General features: G+C 46.6%; 1 protein-coding gene across 1 annotated transcript in view; it reads left to right on the forward strand.

Annotated features, from left to right (window-relative positions):
* Nucleotides 1-12,249: 12,249 nt before the first annotated feature.
* The window catches only part of LOC144178980 (venom allergen 5-like), a 43,310-nt gene continuing 41,733 nt past the window's right edge, over nucleotides 12,250-13,826 (forward strand). Inside the window, exon 1 of the mRNA XM_077707127.1 lies at nucleotides 12,250-12,654. The gene's annotated coding sequence lies outside the window, so the exon portion shown is untranslated. The remainder of the gene's footprint in view (nucleotides 12,655-13,826) is intronic.

Consider the following 13,826-nt stretch of genomic DNA (forward strand, 5'->3'; position numbering starts at 1 on the left):
ACACCATGAACTCCCTCGCGTGTCTCTTCTCTTTTCCCGATATTGCTAAATGGTGCGTAATTACCGGCAAGAATGTATTGAGCGAAATTAAGGGCACTTTATGGACAGTTATATTTCCTTGGCCTTAGATAGCCATTGTCGACGCATAGCTGAACGTTTACAACTGAACTTCAAGTAAAGTAATTTGAATTTCTCTGGCCTAATTATAACGAATTAGAATTCAACAAGTCAAATTTTTTAATGTATCATTTTGGAGGATTTTCAGAACCTTGGAGAAGTAATGCATGTAGCTGAAAGAGCTGTGTCGTCTGCGAATTGAAGTGTCGAAAACGTTTGCAATTAACTGAAGCATTGTGCATGTCATAACCAGAGTTACTTGATATAGGAGTTTCGAAACTCCCCATAGGCCCCATGTATCAAAAAGTGGCCCTAAGATATGTCCACTGCATTGGATCTTGTTTTACAGTGGCGCCATCTTTTGACAAAATAAACTATACAACTTGCTTCGCCGCTCGACGACCTGGGCGAAAAATGGTATTTGAGTGCTTACGTAAATTTGTTATGCCAAAGGAGCCCAATGTGTTCAACTATGCAAGTGTTTTATATACATACGGAGCAAAAGTAGTAAAAAAAAAATGCCACCATGGGGTCAACCGTCGCTTGCGCACTGTCGTCTGCTGCGCGGCCTCTTCGGTCTTCTGGCGGCAAAAAAATAAATAAGTCGCTTCGACAGCTTTATGCCAGCTGAAACTGAATATTTAGAGCCGCTTGATCGGCTACTAGATTAGTTTTGGCATACAATGAGCTGTAGGCCAAACGATAACTGCAAATTTAGTACTTCAGATGTTGTGCCCAAGAGCCCGCACAGAAACAGTCGTAACCTAAAAAACGGAGTTAAGATAGCAATTAATAACTTACGAAACCACAAAAATAAAGAATTATGCACTTTAAAACAAAATTTAACGTTAAATTGTCAGTTTGAATAATTTGTTTGTATTTTGGATAGTGCATGCGGCGGCCGCAGTGGCGCCACGGTACGCACGATCCAAAGCAGGGGGTGTCCAGGTGCGGGGCGTTTTTTGAGGCAGAGTTTCGCAACTGCCTACATCGAAAAGCTCTGGTCATAACCATAAAGACTAAAACGCAATAGAGAAAGGATTGAGCCTTGCGGGATGCCAGCTATTAGCGGGGCATCAGAACTGTGGACCCTTCCTACTGAGAATCAGAAGAGAGCGACCAGGAAGAAAGCTATCAAGAAATTTATGAATTCTGGAAGACATATTTGTAAAACTTGTCGAGAAAAATTATACTGCGGCTGACAGTGTCAGCCGCTTTAGCAAATTGTAGGAAAAGAGCGCAGGAAAGCCTGTTCTTATCAAGTCATTCATACAAGACATCCCTTAAATCTTCAAGGAGGACCTGAGTACCTTCGTTTTAAACGAAGTCATACGTAAAGAAAGGCAACTATGTCTGTGTAAAATAACTTTTCACGGTTGAAAATATGTTTTTAAAGGGTTTTGGCCGAGAAAGGTGGAGTAGAATTTGGATGGTAATTTTGGATTAAAGTGCAGTTACAAGAATTATAATATGGGAGTACCATTGCAATTTTTCATTTTGCGGGAACAATTACGCCTTGCACAGTACCATTTGAAAATTCGAGTAGCCCGATTTTCAGGAATTCAAAAACGTCGTAAAAGTGAAAAAAAAAAAATGTATTGTATTTGTATGCTTCAATAATTCATAGTTATAGCAGTTTTCATTTGTTATCACTTTACTTCACAATAACGTTTTAATGGAACGTTTGTACGTTATGTAAGTCGCCCCGGGGTTCCCTTTAGAAGCCCCTTGAGGGCTTAGTTGAAAAAGCTACATGCATGTTTCTGGAGAACTTTGAATACGTCGAATAGTATTATGTTTATTATTATTATTCTTTTTATTGCAAGCAAAAGGCATGTTTCGTAACCGAACGTTCCATACAAAGGGAAATACTTTCCTTTCGTCTTGCTTGTAAAAAGGTATCGTACAGCAGGAAAAACGATTGTCTATAACAGAGATTTGAACTTTAACTAGTTACATGTGAAAACTTCCGAAAGATCTTTGCAAACATGTTGCATACGAACGGGGTGGGCTGGGACTTCAGAACGCTGCAGTAGTTTTCTTGAAAAGGCTGAAAGTACGAAATCTGTGTTACAGACAAGCGTTTTACCGTCTGTACATCTGTTTGCATACGCCTAGTTTTCTAGTTCAATTTTTTTTGCATTCCGCACGTAAGAGCCAAACGTAAAACCGAAAAAAACCTTCCTCGCCTTGTCAATGCTCGATGGCTACACCGCCGTTCCCCACCTCTCTGACTTCGTTAAAGCTCCTACTCCGTGCATTACGTGTTCCCCAGCTCACAGTCCCCATCGTGAGTTGGTGCGAGTCGCTACGTCCCCGCTGGCCGGGTTTCCCAGATAATTTAAGGAAACATGAGTCAACTAGTGAGAATCCCGGAAAGGCCCAAAAGTGATGCTCAATGGCGGTACGTGTGTTCTTCGAAATCATTCGCAACTGTCATTTATGGGCGCTGAATTGAGGGGATTAGTCTGAGTACTGTATTCTCTTTCCTTGAACACGTGGCAGTTCCGGGGATTCAAGTACTCATGTCGTTCTCTTTATGCAAGAGATGCGGGGGAGGCGCACAGCCGAGGAACCTCAATTAATGTTACGCAACATGGAGATATGCGCCATTTATTTTTCACAAATTACTTACCTGGGCAAGCAAACATAAATAATACGTTAAAAACAGTCTACGTAGGTTCTTACTCAACCACCCAATACCTAAATCTCACGTTTTAAAGTGATGTAAACTATATTTGCGAGCATTTTTTTCCGCGATGAAAAAACGAAGCTCCTAGTGCCCTAAAACAAGAATCTGTGTGCATGGGTGTAAAAATTGTTATTCGTTACTTTCTTAAACTTTATCAACATGTTTAGTTAGAACAAAACGGAAAAATTAGAAGAGAATCATCCGGGGGGTAGCTTGGGATGGGAAGCGTACAATAAATCGCGGAAAGACACCTGACTTGAGGAATCGTTGGTCTCGTTTGATAGAACAAATCTACGTGATGTGACTAGCATGAGTTAATTTTTACGAGCTACAGCTTACGTCGACAGGACTGGGCCGGAAAAACGCCTATTTAGAGGTGTTTTCTTCTGCGTGGTTGAGCGGCACTGCACCAAATTCTTATGCCGTGTGCTGCAGCTCCCGACGGGGTTCAGCAGGGGTGGCACTCTTGGTCCAGGGATCCAACGGCCTCTGCTGCCTTGCGTGCCCGCTGAACCAGACCGATGTGGTCTTCGTAGCATTCGCTGGCCTACAGTGCCTCAGGTGTACTTGGTGCAATGTAACTAGGAAGCGTGGGCGAGTAGAACAAATTCAAACGGCGCAATTCCAGCTACTACCCAATCCACCAAACGTGGAGGCATAGCAGGTAGAGTCACGCTGTCTTCGCCTGGGCAGCGTCGCTGATTATGGCAGCTGAAGCATGCCGCATTTACTTTATTTTCCTTTTTTTCCCAGCTAAACGCAGTTTCGCGCAGGGTTAACCTCAGCTGTGTGGTTTAAGTAGATGTTAGATACGAAGATCTACTTAAGATACGAAGTAAATACGAAAGTAGATCTTAGCCCCGCTCGACCACACAGCTCGAAAGAGAGTGTTTTTTCTTTTTTTTTTGTTGTGCTGGGCGCCGCTCAAGCCGACCTCTTATGTTTTTTTTAATTTTGTCTCGTCGGTATTCGACATCGCTTCTCGCCCGTTTTTTATTTGTTTTGTAAAAACCAATCAACTGGGTGGTTTAATTTAATCGAAATTTGCATGAAAACTGGTCTTAATTCCTCAAGTGCTTGTAGTTTATTCACCAACTGAATACTTGCAGCTGTTGTTGCTAAAAAACTTCTTTTTTTCCCATTGATGTTCTGATTGATCTCCGATACTAAATAGTCTTGTTTTGGTTCGGCAGTGACTTGCGTGTGACATTCCCGCGCCATCATCCGGGGGACGAGACCACCAAGTTCCTGCGGCCGGTTGACCGTTCACGGGCGAGAAGGGCGTGGTGAGAGCTGCCGAACGGGGCGCACGGACTTCGAAACTATCCCCACAACTTATACTTCGCGTTATTGTTGGTATGGCCATAGAGTTTCATGCAATAATCGAAGCGTAAGCGCCGTATCGGAGCCCGCCTTGGCACTAGCGCCAGATTCCTCTCTAGTTATAATTGTATGAAACTCTGTGGTTATTGCAGAAATACTTTTGCAACGTGCACTGAAAACAACCTCGCAGAAAAGAGGCGACGTGAAAAGATCGATGCAAAAACCTGTCAGGCTGCACCAATATTTGCTTTAAGACATAACAAATAGAATAAAGCATGAATTCAAACGCAGCAGACAACACTGCGAAGTATGTAAAGAACTTGAGTTGAAGCTGCCGAAATATTTGTCCCACCCAGCCTACACACGCAGGATTCAAATGTCATGACTCGCTCAGCTTTATATGGTCTACGGCACTTGCGCAAGCACTCTATCACGTCCACGCGCAATACATACTCGACAAAAGGAAGTCAGAACTTCGCGTGACTTAGCTCGGCTTCAGCCCATTATCAGACGATTACCACAGGTGATTTTCACATTAAGACGCGTAAGCAAACATAGTATAAGGAGCGCAGAAAGGGCGATACTCACATCTTGACCACACGCCAACAGGTAAAGAAAGTGGCGACGCAACCGTACACATCGCCTATAGGGACGCCTGTTTCCTGCGCACGGCTTCTATTCGGAACACATAGGGAACGCAAGAGTTTGTTTGCGAACATTACTGGAGGCAATTAGCATTCCTCGGGCACCGGGCCACATCCCGCCTTGGTGATCTCTGTTTCCGCTCAAAGGCTGCGCTCCGAGTTGCAGGCGGGAGGCAACGCCTCCATCTGCGCTCTGGGCGGAAGACAGGCGCGCGGACAGGAGTTACATCATCGCGAGAGCACGCAATGCGTTTGGTCGATCGGCTTTACGGCCGTCCTGGCAAGCAAATGGCCGCCATCCCGGAGAAGGTCGTAGCTTTGTTCATTTTCCTATTTCGCTTTACTCCTATGTTCGCACCGTATAGGTCACGTGTCGGAACGACGGCGGCGGAAAGGGGAGAGGTGCCGCGGTTATGCACATCGATCTTAGGGTGAGGATTGGCGCGTTCCATCTTTTGAATGGAGTGGCAGCACAATTGAAGAATGTGGTCTCCGGTAGTGAAGGACCACCTTGAAGAATATCGTTTAAAATTTCCTTCTCCCGTGACTAAGGTGGCTTCTCGTTATACGATGTCGATGTGCACGGAAACGAAAGACGTTTTTTGGGAGCGTGCTCAGCGAAAGGGGTCTTCCGGGTTGATGAATGGGATAACTAATACTAGAAAGGTCTTCTGCTTTTGTTGCTCAGTCTTAAGTTTGCATTGATCATGGTGTTTAACGCGCCTAAACTACACAGGTTACGAGGCGTGCCCTATTGGAGGCTCCCGGATTAATTTTGGCCACGTGTGGATCTTTCACGCGCGTCGAAATTAATAACTCACGGGCGTTTTTGCTTTTCGCCTCCATCTGAAACGTATGCGCCGCGTCCGGGACTCGAACTTGGGCTCAGCAGTACAACTCCTTAGCCACTGAGCCACCGTGGCGGGTTAGTCTTCAGTTTCGTTACGTTCCCACTTTTCTTTTTGTCTCATCCCGCATATTTACCTACTTTCCCCTCTTATTTTCTTATCCTCTTTCCCTCCCCCTTTGGCGCGCCTTATTCATCTTCCATCATGTCCCTTTCTCAACTTATGCAGAGTAAAAAACTGTTCAATACTTCGAATAGCCGTATTAGAACAATAAACCTTATGCATTGAGGGAAACGACACAACTAGCAAACTTTCCAGACGTTCACGTATCAGGCTACGAAGGGGAACTGAAACTTTTTTGCAAACGATTACCCGCGAGCCGATATTGCGTTGTGTCAACCATCCGATTTCCCAATTACGAAAGGTAACGACATGATCCTAGAGACCTGTATTTGTACCACGAAGTGCCTTCAGTTCGTTTTCCCTTACCGCAACAACATTCACCACGGGCACGCTTCCGCTGTCGCAACACGCTTTCAGCCTACACCGACGTGCCCAACAACGAGGCTGCCCACCAGCATGCCCGAGAGCTGACACACCGGGGAAGCCAGGACTTCGGCGAGCAGTGGCATGTCTGTCCGCTCTTGTCCTTCGAATAAATCACACAGCACTACCGCCTCGAGCGAACAACATATCCCCTTCCACACAAAATCATCACGAAACAACAAGAACGTTGCATTCGAGGCATCTAAACCAACACCTTTCCCCATACAACTAGAGCCCACATCCTGGTACACGCCCGGTGCTCCTCGCAAAGCCGCCTCTGCGAGGCTCCGGGCACCCTCTACCATATACGTGGAACTGTGATAAAAACCCTCCCCTACTCTACCTGCCTTTCTCTTCTCCTGGGCACTGGGTGAGAGCACGGTCCAGCTCGGACCCTGGCGAGCAGCATGGTGAAGAGAGCCCAAACAGCCAGAGCTCTCGAGGGATCCTGGCATAAGGACTTAACCCCAAGGCTAACTGCTCCACAGAAACGTTTATTGCTCCTCCTCTTCTGCTGAAGGCATGCGCATCTTGCGCGGAGGAGCCGTCGCAGCAACTGCAGCGTAAACAGACGCGACGCTACCTAAATACTTTATTATGGCTTTTGCTCAGCTGTAGCATATGCCACTGGACGGTCAGGATGGCGTCACGACCTCTGTACAGCTGAAAGCTGTAGGGAGATCGTGGTGTGAAGCTGGCGCTACGCTCACCATTGTAAGTTGACGCTATTTGCTTCCGTGGCGCGCAAAGTAAGATGGCTAACAGTAAACCCTCGTTACCCCGAAGTACTTGGGACAGGTGACAGACTTCGTTTTAAGCGATACTTTGTTGAAAAGAGTTGGTTTGCTCTTTCTGCTTGCAGTTGGGACCATAAAAAACTCCGAATATAGGGCGAATTTTAATGAATCGATTTTCGTATAGCTGTGGTATACTCTAGATTCTGAGCACCAAAAAACTAGAAAAAAAAAATGCTGTTGGCAGTTCATGCTGTGAAACAAAGAAAAAAGAAATGATGGACTGCGAACTGGGTCAGAGAAATATCCTCAGTTGGTCGCCGAGGGGTGCTGCGTCCGGCTGGCAGCTGCTCAGCTTTCGTACGGCCTGGAAACGTGGACAAGAGTTATAAGCGATCCCGTCCAATGTAGTTAGCAGAAAAGGGTATCTATATCACTAATGCATTTATCCTAACGTCGCTATCGGTTACAGCGACAAGTGAGCCACAGAAAACTGTCTGGTTCCCCGGCCGTTGGATCGGCCATGCGCGTAATTTGGGCGGGCCCAAGCCTCAAATGGCTTGAAGTGTTTGAACCTTTAGAAAAAATGTAAAGCTGGGCTAGTAAGTATTTCACCATGTAGCTTTTAACTCTCATGTTGGCTGCATAAACTGGGAGGTGACATGTTGTTGATGAGCGTTTTTAGTGCCTTTTTTTGGTGTATGAATTATTACAATAATTCAGGGAAACAGGATTGTAATGGTATCAAAATTGAACGCGCATGTGATATATTTGGCACAAATATTATTTATAATTAAACGGAGAGAAACCCAACTTTGGAAAATGTGACATTGAGGAAACGGCAATGCAGCGCGCCTGGATCATAAAGCTATGTTAGTGCAAACGTGCGCGGGAAGCGCTAGTCATCCAACCGACCGGTTAAAAATTAAAGATGGCGTCACGTTCCGCTGGGGCACAGCGTTGGTGCACAAGTTTTAGGGGCGGAGCCCCTTAGGGGCTTGGGCTGTTAGTGGGTAATGTAGTCGTCGTAGCCATCGTCTCACGTAGTCACGGTACTAAAACACCGGGACAATCGTGTACGCCTCGCGCTAGAACGTAACGCGTACTAAGAAAACAGCGGGACACTCATTTACACCTCTCGCTAGAACACTTCGTGCTTAAAGACAGGAGACTTCTACAGCAAAGCTGCATACCTCTACCCCCAACGGTTTCATCTCCGATGGCAAAAACGCCAAGGCGCGAAGAACACGCTTATACACTGCTTCGCCTCTCCCCAAGTTTTACGTTAGTGGAGATGGCCCGAGATTTTTTAGATGCCACACCATTCGAAGGGTTTCTTTTCATATCGGGGCCCCAGACTAATGCTTTGCTCTTCCATTTTTCACACCAAAAATACAAAGCCTCTCGTCTTTTAAACTCTAACGTCACCGGCTAGTCGTTGTTTTGAATTATGAGCGTGGGTGAGTGCGATGCTCGTGACTGAAGTGTGCAAAGCGACGCCGTCGGCATAAACGCAGGCAGCCAGTAACTTTCCGGAGGGATAAAAAGACGACGCTACGTGGCAGTATCGCGATGTTTACTTTCGCCTCAATGCTTGACTGCGTGCCAAGTTTATCATGTTTAGTTCATGTAAATGTATGCGAAGTGCGGACGCCGTTCAGGAAGCATAAACAAGTTGGGATCAGGCGTGTGCAACACCTCGCCTTTTTCCCACTCGTCACCTAAGTTGTTGTTTTGGTTAAAAGCGCAGAAATCTATATAAAAACAGACAGAGCTGCGACATTTTTTCCTGACACGGCTAGTTGCTACCCAGAAGTTGCGTGCAACGAGCATTGGCGTGTCACTGAAACGCACAATATTCTCTCGAGGTTCAATTTACAGACTAATTCAGGTCAACCTCACTTGAAATGTAATGCCCTTATGTAATGCCCACACGAGCCTTTGGGGTACTTAAGTAAACAAACAAGTAAAATAGAAATAACGTTGAAGTACCAGACCGGCGGTGAATCCGGCGTTGCATTTCACCCCACGTCTTGTTCTAGTGCAGCTGTACCGTACGACAAATCTTTGTAGCTCAATAACGGGAGTTAAAAAGAACACTGGTGCAAGGCGCCCTGAAGCGCGGAGACAGGTGTCTGAGTGAGGTGTTGCTTTCATTTTATTTTACGAGTGGCAATGGGACTTTCCGGAAGGGAAATTTGCTCACCACTGCAGCTAACTTCCGAGACCAAATAAGAATCGCAAGCTGCCGACGGCCATGGTTCGTCAAACAGATGATATTCCGGTAAGTCCGACGCGCACTTGCAAATGTCGAGAAATTTGATGCGTCACATTAGCCGCAGCCCTTTCACTTTCAGAACGTTGTTTTTCTTCAAAATACCACACAATATTACGTACCATTTGGCTGTGCCAACTAGCAGTTATTCCTGCTTGCAGAGCGTCATCCAACATCCCCTCTGAGGGAATGTGGTTCTGCGTGGGCATGCTACACTTTGGTAGGCTTCAGAGTAGGCACGCAAGATTGAAGGCTCTTTGCGCAGATTTCTTGTGGTTTAGAGATAAGACGCACCTATACTTTGCCCTGGTCGGTTTCTCCAGTAGATCTCTGTATACCCATAGCAGTATTTCTAGGGTGAACATGTGTGGCCGAATTTCGAATGGTTTGTTTGCAAACAGCGATTTTTTTTTCTAACGAATCTAGTGAATCTCGTGTTGCGTCAATGGAGAAGTGGCAGGCCGCCCTGCGGGGCAATGGCACTGCCTGCCAGCCATGGATGGTAGAGAGAGCCACATCGGCGTTGGAAGCCAAAGGAATCTTAAAATTAGTGTAGCCCCCTTCTTCCCTGGCTCTTTTTTAATATAAAGGTATTTTCAATCAGTCACTCTTGTGGATTACTCTCGTAGGGATTTTGCTGTAAGTAATTTCTTGATTGACTCATGAATTGATGAGGTGCATGACCCGGCGTTTGCACAATACCACCAGCAGCAGGATACACCCATCCTTGAAAAGCGTAATGAAAAACACCACCTGAGTATGTGCTCCTAGGTAGGTAGGTGTCACTTTACTACCCCGGAAATATCTTCTGAACACTTATTGCCCCGTATGTCTGTTCCCTCCTCCCGAACCTTTCACCGGTAGAGGAAATTTTTCTCAGGAGGCTTCGTACTGGGGTGGTCCTGATTCCTTCAGGCACGTGGATATGGGAACCCGCACCAGACGACCCATGAACTTGTGTCAGGTATTCTGCTCCAGCGGCTGAAGCTGATTCCAAGCATATTCTGTGGATGTGCACAGGGACACGGACAGCTCGGGACAACACACTCAGAGGGGCTTGTCTCCGGTTGGATGAACCGGAGGACTTCAACCGATGGATGCAAGAAGATAGATACTGCAGGTCAATAATGAACTTTCTGCACGTAATTAGGCTACATGCCTACCTGTAGACTCGACCATCTGTTCCCGGTTGCCCTTCCCCGGTATCTGTGATTTTTGTACCCCTTTCTCTTTTGCTTTCATCCTTTCTTCTCTTTCTCTTGCTTTCTTACATACTTTTTTCTCTCTTCCCATTTTTAAACCTCATTTCATATGCCGCGTGGGAAAAACACGGAGCAAAAAAAAAGTCCAGCAGCAACTGTCGGTTCTGCGTCAGAGCTTAGGCCCAACGTTTTACTTGGGCGTGTTACGACCTAAACCGGTGCCCACGGAACTTATGAATAGTAGTTTTCCCAACGGGAACCGCTTGACGACGTCAGCCATCAAAGCGCTATGTTAGGCCTAACGTCGGGTGTGTTATAAGCCGCGTTACAAGTGTGTTATAAACCGGAAAATAATGGAAACACACCTTATGAATGTGACTTCAAGCTGGTCATACAAAATCACGTGAACTTATCTAATAAGACTGTCGCACTAAAAATAATAAAGAAATATGTTGGGGAATGATTTTATTGCTGCTATTTTTGCAATTTCAGGTATAGAGCGCCCGCCTCAATGGCGCATATGGAACCTCTAACTGTGGCAGACAGTATCGAAGAAATGAATAAATGACTTAAAATTTCTGTTATCCGATGTAGACAAGTTATGGCCACAGAAGGAATCTGCTGCGCTGTGAAAACATGAGAACGAACCTTTTCACCGAGCAAATAGCTGTCCCACTAAATAAAGCAAGCAAACAAGAAAACAAGCAACCGAGCAAGTAAGCAAGCAAGCTCGGAAGCGAGCAACAGCTAAATCGCGGAATCAACTCACCATAAAACGACCATGCCCAGTTGGCCAAAGCGTGCCATTAGGAAGGGAGTTTGAGAGTTGAAAAGCGTTCAGAAAATTCTTTGGGGCAGTTCAGTCTCATTACGTGTCTTGAAAGCGAAAGCATTAATATGTTGTTGTGCTGGAGAATTTTGGCGTATGTTAAAGATCCCCATTGCTCCAAACCATTTCCATGTCCTCGGAGAAGGCGCGCCTTGTAGACAGAGGTAGCTCCTGCGCGTCGAACTACCGTTTTAAACTTTTACAAGTCTATCCATTCTTATGCTAAAATTGCGAGTTCTGGATAATGCGATATTTTAGTACGGTTACTGCGTAATGGCAGTTAGTTTCCTTACCACTGGTGGCTTACGCGAGACCTGGCGAACTGGGCCTGAAAGGTGAGCAGCAGTCTGTTTATCCCGGGCAAAGATGCCCTCTACTAGGGCAACGCCTCGCCGTTAGCGATTGCGCTCAGCGTTTTCTAACCTCTCCAGACTCCATTCGCTGTTTATGATTCTCATAGAGCCTTTACGGATAGTTCTTCCTACTCTCCACTGATTATCCAGGAATTTATTCTAAGGATAACCATGATACCGTTCTTTCTAAACAAAAGCCCAGAAATGTAGATCCGGTTCACAGGGCAAGATGGCAGAACACTTTAACTCTGCTCAACACATCGCACACGCTCTAGGGCTTCCAACAAATCATCGCATTGTGCCAAAAGGGCCACATTTTGCGTGCCAGTTATGCAAGCTGTGATCAGGAAGCGCTTTTAAAGACAGAAAAGCCGGGGAAAAAATATAAACATTCCAAAAATTGTGCCTTTCTGTTATGACCAAGGCACATGTACACTACTTGGTACCCGATACCGTGTGCTCAGTTCATTTCGCGCGTGCACGTTATCACCCGTCAAGATGAGAAGAGAATTATTTGCACGTGGTACTGCCACTCCGTGCAGAAGTTGGGCATTGCACTAATCCATCTTTTCCTCCTCCCCCTCTTACGGAAAAACGAAAGCGCCTGGGCTGCTGTGAGGAGGAGTGGCGTTGGTGGCTTCCTGTAGAGGGGCGTCGAAAGCCTGGCCGATGCCTGTCAGGGCACACGCACTGAGGCGCTTCCACGAGGCGTCATCGGACAGACAGCGGGAGCAGCAGGTAGCCAGCCGGTTACGCGTACGCAAACGTGCGCGTAACATGACCTTGAGGAACGCCCCCGTCTCGCCCTTTCCCCGACGCTGCTTTATGTATATACCTAACCCGGCGTTGATCCCGAAGCGAGTGCTCGGCGCGCTTGAGCCTAGGCTGGTGGAAGGGAAGATCTAAGAACATTTATCTTCTGCCGCAGAGCGCGCACGTATTGTGGGAGTCACTTTAGTGTCAAAGCAGCGTCAACGCCTGTGACAAGTTAGCCCGCCGCGCCGTTGTCTGTGTGAAGGGTGTGCTACTCGAAGTGTGGGTGACACTGTTGACGATCGGCCGGCTGTTTCCGACCCGTCAAGTGTTTCCAGGTGAGTGGTTGTGCTTTATGTGGACCGCAGAAGGCCTTTTGGTAAACAAGAATGTCCAGGAAGGAAACGACGGCACGGGTCATTGCATTGCATTCGTTGTTCTGGGGCTTCGGAGGCTCGACTATTGTTGGCGGGCTTTCGCCCGGGGCCAGAGAAGGTCGTGAAGGTGCTTTTAGCAAAGAAGCACGCTATAAGCTGCTTGTAATCAAACGGTAGAGAGCCAGTGTGGTGTAAGGGACAGGTCGCGTGATTTGCGTAAGTTCCGCTTCAGATGCCATGAGTGTATTTAATACCGTATTGTTCAGCTAGGTTTGTTTGAGAAAAGTATTTCCAGACACTACGTTTTTGAAATAAAGTACAGGGGGGGATAAAAGAAATAGGAACAACGGAGCGCACAGCCTCCCACGCATGCTGCACCGCATGGCTGCGAAGTCGGTAAACTGCGGGCATGCGCGCTTTTTCGACAGAGTTTGAGAGTGCGGTCTACTGTTATCGGAAATTCTTGATCGAGAATCGACACTTATCGTTTATATTTAGGCGCTTTTTTACTCTATGTCGCCACTGAGCAGGATGGGAGTCCCTGTTATCTGCTATACCCGGGGGCCAAGCGCGCAGCACCGTGATTGCAGATAGCATGATGCCGATCAACAATCAACCCTGCTCAGTGGCGACGCCGCGTGAAAAGGCGCTTCGAAATAAACGACCATGCGTCGCTTCTAGAACAAGCATTTACCATAAATGAAGGTAGGCCGCAGTCTCAAACGCTGCCGAAAAAGTGCGCATGCACGCAGTTCACTGACTTTGCACCCACCCGGTGCAGCACGCATCGGAGGCTGTGCGCTCCGTTGTTCGTATCTCTTTGAATCCCCCCTGTATGTTTTAGCAGAATGGCCAGTTGGGCTACTTGGTGAAGTTGGTTGTCGAAAACGTTTTCCGGGTTTTTTCAGTGTTGCGCTTTTTGAAGATTTCGACATGAAAGTATGTTTTCCCGCTACAGTAAATTTTGTTGCTTGTGAAGTGTTGTCACTCGCTTACATAAGTGAATCTATCTTCCTCATTCACCGCACCGCAGCTAATTTCCCTTCCCTTCCCACTTCTTCAAAATGAAACCGGTCGGTCGTTGAATATCGTTTGCAAATGAGATAGTGTCAACTTAAGTTTTAAAACGAGAG

The sequence above is a fragment of the Haemaphysalis longicornis genome, unplaced genomic scaffold (assembly GCF_048455015.1).
Source record: "Haemaphysalis longicornis isolate Haplotype H1 unplaced genomic scaffold, Haemaphysalis longicornis Haplotype H1 scaffold_4, whole genome shotgun sequence".
Classification (NCBI taxonomy): Eukaryota; Metazoa; Arthropoda; class Arachnida; order Ixodida; family Ixodidae; genus Haemaphysalis; species Haemaphysalis longicornis.